Source organism: Budorcas taxicolor, chromosome 4, assembly GCF_023091745.1.
Source record: "Budorcas taxicolor isolate Tak-1 chromosome 4, Takin1.1, whole genome shotgun sequence".
In the NCBI taxonomy this organism is placed as follows: domain Eukaryota; kingdom Metazoa; phylum Chordata; class Mammalia; order Artiodactyla; family Bovidae; genus Budorcas; species Budorcas taxicolor.
Window position 1 is genome coordinate 72002626 of NC_068913.1, and position 6452 is coordinate 72009077.

General features: G+C 41.6%; 1 non-coding gene across 1 annotated transcript; it reads right to left on the reverse strand.

Moving 5' to 3' along the window:
- Positions 1-3309: 3309 nt before the first annotated feature.
- Positions 3310-3382, reverse strand: TRNAC-GCA (transfer RNA cysteine (anticodon GCA)). Its single transcript has one exon. It is a non-coding gene; the product is annotated as a tRNA-Cys (tRNA).
- Between the last annotated feature and the right edge of the window lie 3070 nt (positions 3383-6452).

Below are 6452 nucleotides of genomic sequence, written 5' to 3' on the forward strand. Positions count from 1 at the left end.
CTGCATCAAGGGCAGTGCCAATATTTTATCTGTTTTTAAAGTGATCCCACCTGTCCTGCTCTTGTCTTTTTGTCTGTGTGATGGAGACAAAGGAGCTCCTGCACACAGCACACACCTGAGACAGAACCATGCTGGGTGACGTCTGTATAAAACTCACCACTAAATGTTGCAGCATTTCCTGCCACCCCACCCCCCGACTCCCACTCCACCCAGTAACTTCAAAGTGGGACAAAAAGTGATTCAAGGACAATCAATGCCTTTGTGTATTTCTTATGTGCTTTCTGTGCAAGATACAGAGCTGGAAAGCCATGTCACATGGCCCCATCCTCTAAGAGCTTAGAATCTAGCAGAGAACCTAGGGCGAGTGTAAATAACTCATGATGACTCATAAATAACCAAGATAAAGTGAAAAGAGGATAAGAGTACTTGTGCTTGGGTGGGGGAAGGGGTGTCGTGCTAGTGAACGCTTTTCATTAGAGGACAGCAGGACAGCATAAACGGCCCCCACTCCTCTTTGCCCTTTATCATTTAAGACATCATCTACTGTGGGCTCTTCGATATAGAGAAAAAGTCAGAGAGACCTCAGTCTGAATCTTGGCTTCACCTTTTACTGGCTAGGATTCCTCTGGCAAATTTTCTGAAGCTTGTTTGTCTACAAATAGCGATTATATTGCTTCCCTCACTTAATTGTTATTGGGTACAAAAGGGCAGCAGCCAGGATATGCAGATACTTTTGCGAACAAGTAACAGAAAACCCAAACCAAACTGGCCAAACAGGGAACTTGCTAGCTTGTGAAAGGGCACTTAGAGTGGAGCGGCTTCAGGGTTGAACCATCCTGTGGAGGAGCAGCTCTACCCTTCTCTATTCTACTGTCCACAGTGGGAGCTTTCCCAGCCCTATTCCACTCAGGTTTGTAGCATCATGTCAGGGTCCATATGTCCTCATTCATTTCCACTTTAGTTGGGCTAACATAGGCCAGTGCCTGCTTCTGAGTCAGGGACAATTATCCTGGGTTCCTGTATGAGCTGCTAAAGAGCTGTGTGATCTTTTATAAGTAGCTTAACTGCTCTATGTCTAAGTTTCCTTTTCTGTCATGGACTTCATGGTGGTACCTACTTAATAGAGATGGTGTTGGGATTTAATAAATGATGATTACTTGAGATCAGTATATATATTTTCAGACCATCCATAGCAACCTATTGGTAAATTATGAAATAAATTTAGTGAACTGTGGCTACCTTGAAAACACAAAGGAAAGAAACGAGATAGAACCTTAGTGAATCAAGAATCCCAGAGCACGTTGCTATGGTAGAGGTGAATAATGTTTCATGAAACTTTTGTTTAAATTTTGTATGTATTTGTGAATGTACTTGGTTGTGATAAAAAGAAACTTATTTCATGAAGTTGGTTCATGAAAATAAAAAAGTTGAGGAACATTAGCTTGGGCTAATCAGGGTTAATGTTGGAGACGGGCCACTCCTTTAACTAGGGCTTTGGGAGAGAGGAGGCATCAATGTTGAGGAGAAATACAGATTGCAAGCCCTTCTATAGGGTTTACCAGGGGCCAAGCATTGGTTTATAAACTTTACATATATTAACACCTGGTGACTTTCACAGTAACTGTATGAGTTAGACATCTTTACTATTAACCCCATTGTCCAGAAGAGAAAACTGTGGTAGGGAAGTTAAGTAACTTAGACAAGGTCACACAGCAGAGGTGGAGTTCACACAGTTCACACAGTTCAAGCTCATGGAGCCTGGTTCTGGATGGAACCCATGTTTTTACTATGCGACACAGGGAGTCAGTGATCAACATTCACTCCCCGGATATAAGTGCTTAGCACAGTGCCAGGCACACAGAGCAAGCACTCCATAAACTGTAGCTGTCAGAGAGAATATTACCTTGGAAAGTTTGATTTGCAATCATAAAAAGCCCCTCCTTGATGTTCTCTGCAGCCTGAGGACTTGTAGCAAGTCCGAGGAAGGGAAGCAAGCTTTGTGACTTTATTCTAAGTCACATGCTTAAGAAATGGGTACCATAGTGTCCTGAGAAGAACTTTTAGAGCACAGCCCTGTTTTTCAAAGTTTGTGAGTATATCTGGGGTGGCACTGGTCAGGGGCAAAGGTAATCTCCTCTAAAACAGGTCACTTCTGTCATCCTGAGATGTGTTAAGTAGTGCTTTCATGACACGTTTGAAAGTACACAGAGCTAGCCACTGAGAGCTTGTAGTAGATGGAGGATCAGTTTGAATCTGGTGTTTAGAAGATGTGCTGAGCTCTTCCTGGTGTGTTTGGAAGGGAAACTAAAGACAACAAAGTGACCTTCATGTGCCCTGGTGTAGGTAGGAGTGACAAGGAAATACCCCCAAAGAGCCTGACCTTATTTTATAAACAGGGCAATCATGGGGGGAGGGGAGCGCTAAGGTAATTTGGCAGAGAAAAAATTTTTTTTAAGAGTCCCAAGAGGACTAATAAAATGGCTTTGAATTATATTATATTTGAGATGGAGGCATTAATATAAATCGCCACAAAATGAGAATTTTCCTACCCCTTCTGTTAGAAGCAGTTCTGAAGACAGACTTGCACCCTAGGAAATGCCTGGGGTGCCTTTGGATCCCATCTTCCTCCTGAAGAAAGACAGTGCTGGTCAAATGGCAGGCTGGCTTCTGAGCCTTTACTTCTCCCCTCTGGAAAATTATTGGGAGTGCGAATGGCATCCAGAATCGAAGTGTAGAGCTTTTAGTCTGCTTAAAGTCTCTTCTCTTGGTTTCAGATCTCAGCTCTGCCATTCTAATGGGTATGTAACCTTGAGCAAGTCACTTAATCTTTATGAGCCTCAGTTTCCTCATCTCTAAAGTGGGGATAATGAAAGTAGCATCATAGTCATGAGACTCTTATGAGTATTAACTTAGTTAATATATAGTAAAGCATTTAGAGGGCTTCCGTGATGGCTCAGATGGTAAAGAATCTGCGTACAATGCAGGAGACTCAGGTTTGATCCCTGGGTTGGGAAGATCCTCTGGAGGAGAAAATGCAACCCACTCTAGTATTCTTGCTTGGAAAATTCTATGGACAGAGAAGCCTGGCAAGCTACAGTCCACGGGACTGCAAAGGGTCAGACACAACCGAGCAACTAACACACATATACACACAGCATTTAGAAGTGTGCCCGGGACAATCTATCAAAACTGAAAGTGAAAGTGAAGTTGCTCAACACCCTGTGGACTGTAGGCCACCAGGCTCCTGCGTCCATGGGATTTCCCAGGCAAGAATACTGGAGTGGGTTGCCATTTCCTTCTCCAGGGGATCTTCCTGACCCAGGGATCGAACCTGGGTCTCCTGCATTGCAGGCAGACGCTTTAACCTCTGAGCCACCAGGGAAGCCCCAATCTATCAAAAGGTTGCTGTTATTATTGCTGTGTTCATGACCCCATACGTGGAGCTGAAGCTATAGGGGTGATCAGGGGAGATATCTACTCCTCAAGACTTAGGATCTGTAGACATGTCACAGAAGAGAGTCAGCACACAAGTGGTCAGTGCTCTGACATGGCCTACTGAGGAAGAAGCCTTTTCTTCTGGAAGATAAAGGGAGGGCTTCACATAGGAGGCGAACCTGGATTTTGATAGATAAATAGCAGGCTACATAACAAGTGAATGGAGAAGACATGCCAGACAGGAATAGCATGTTCAAAACCAGGTTTTACAAGGCTGTAGGGTGTCCAGGGATTTGTGGGCATTTACCGGGCCATGAGGCCAAGGGTTCATGTGATGGACTGGTGATGTCTGAGGCTGGAAGGTCACTAGGGGCAGGCAGTGAGCAGGACCATTCACTTTGGGGAGACAAGATGGTTCTGTTAAATTAGCACTTCTGTGAGCTTTATAGAATTCAGTAATCTTGTCCAGGTTTTTCCATGTACAGAGGACTTCAGGCATTTTTGGAGCAAGCTTATTCCATAGCTAAATAGTTAATCTTGGAGTTGACATTGGGTCTTTCATTGGTGGCTACTCTGTTTATCCTACCTCCCAACCCCACCAATGAGGGATTTACTGTTCTGTTTAACAGAATACTTTGTGAAGATGAGAAAGAGAATAACTGCAGTTTGTTAGTCCTAAACTTGCTAAATTATTAAAATCATGGTTTGGTATGTCTGTGGGGTATATGGTTTTTGACTTTGGCAGAATGTTCCATTTTGGTGTTGGAATTATTCTCATAAGTATTTTCATGTATCAGCTTCACTATCCTGTTTGCTGCATACCCCTACTTGTAAATGCATCATGTTCTAGAAATTCATTTTTAAGTCAGTTGTTCGGATCACAGATTGTATAATTCCCTGGAAATAACAATCTAATTGGGTTGTTATTGAATCTCTAGGCCAGTCCTCCAAGACTTAGTTAACACAAACTGTAGCTGAATACAGCTAATATTTATTAAATTAACAATGCAATTATATTACTCGTTTGAAAATACTGGTTTGAAAAATAGGAAAACAGTAACATTGACTAGAAAGTTTAAATTTTGACTCCAATAGAACTTGTATCAGCCTTGCTAGATTCCTGGTCTCTCACAGCCTTGACAGTTTATAAAGCATTTTGAGATCCATTATCTGATTGGAGCCTCAAAAACATCCTGTGAGGTTAGTGCCCATGAGGAAACTATAGCTCAGAGAAGCAAACTGACTTGTCCAAGAACACACAGTGCTTGTCAAAACTTTTTTTTGTTTTTGTTTTTTTTCTAAATAAAGGTACAATATAAATGAATGGATTATTGATAAACTAGAGTTATCTTTACAATGTCAAAAGCATAGAAATGTTGCCACATTTTGACAGAGTTTTGAGAGGAGAGGTAGGTTATAAGGTGACAGGATCTTGCAAGCACTTGTCTAAACCATTAAACATTCACTGAACTCTTACTATTCATACCTGTGTTTTCTTGGGGTGGGGAGCATAGAGAATCATAGTGATTTAAAGCATGGCTCCCGGTCTTTATTAGTTGTTGAAGTGGTAAAAATTATAGAGTAGAAGGTCCCTTATTTAATGCAGCTGGGCCTGGAAATCTATTGATTAATCCAAGATCATGGTTTAATGTAATAACTAGAACAAAAAAAAAAAAATGCATGTCTTAAATATCAAATATCACAATGTCTAAGTAAACTAATTTAACCAAAATAAGTCAGTGCCTTTGAGAAATAGAAGAAAAAGCAAGTTGTTTTATAGTAGGATAAATATATATCTTACTATTTTCAGAAGACATTGGACAAAAAAAGAGGAATTGCTAGACTGAGGTGACAATGAAACAATGATCTGGTAAAACTGAGCACCTTCTGTGATAGCAACTTCTGGAGGATTTATTTTCCTCTGATTTTTAATTTGCATGAATAGGGCCTTGCTGGTGGCTCAGTGGTAAAGAATCCGCTTGCCAATGCAGGAGACACGGGTTTGATCCCTGGTCTGGGAAGATCCCACATGCCATGGAGCACCTAAGCCGGTGCTCCACACCTGTTGAACCCGTGCTCTAGAGCCTGGTAATGGCACCTCCTTCAGCCCACGCACTCTAAAGTCCATGCTCCACAATGAGAGAAGCCACCTCAATGAGAAGCCTGTGCAGCACAATGAAGAATAGCCCCCACTTGCCACAACTAGTGCATTTAAGATATATAATATATATATAACATTATAGAAAAGCCCAGGGGCCCTGCCTTATTTTTTGTACTCCCTGGCAGCTAATCCTGCGCTGAGTACATAGTGCTGGATAAATGTTTGACAAATGAATGAAAGGATAATTTAACACAGTTTTAGTGATGCTAGCTGAATAATAGCCTAAATCTGAGACCTGAAGAATCAGCTCTCCTTTCTACATGTTTAACTATCTCCCGGAGACAGCCCTAGGCCTTGGGAGATGAGAGATTCTGCATGGGCTGAATTTCCAAATGATGTGGCCAGCTTTCTTAAAAATGTATTTCTGGTCCATTCCATTACGCACTTTGTTATGATCCTTGGCTGTCTCTCTGCACCTTGTGACAAATCCTCGTGGAGCAAATACCTTCTACACAGGGACAGGGGCCAAGAAGAAGAGAGACAGAATTCTACCCTCTACCTTCCTTTCTTTCTTTTTTTTTAAAGGAATTTTGAAGATTCTGAAAGGGAGTGCCGAATGCTTTCATCCTATCTCCAGGTTTTTCCTGGAATTTATCTTTCCCTTCGGTGGTACATTTAAACTCTATTGTTCCCAGTGTATTTATTTGTAAAATGGATTTAATTCCATCCTTGTAAAGCCTTTAGAAAGGAATGTCAGGGGCACACAGGGCACACCATGCTGAAGAATGATGGTAAAGTTTTAAAAGAGATTTATTTGACCCTGAGACCAAATGGCACAGGCTGCAAATGTGATAAATCTAGCAAATAAATAAACAAATAAATAAATAAACATACATGCCTTTGAGGAGGCAGCTGG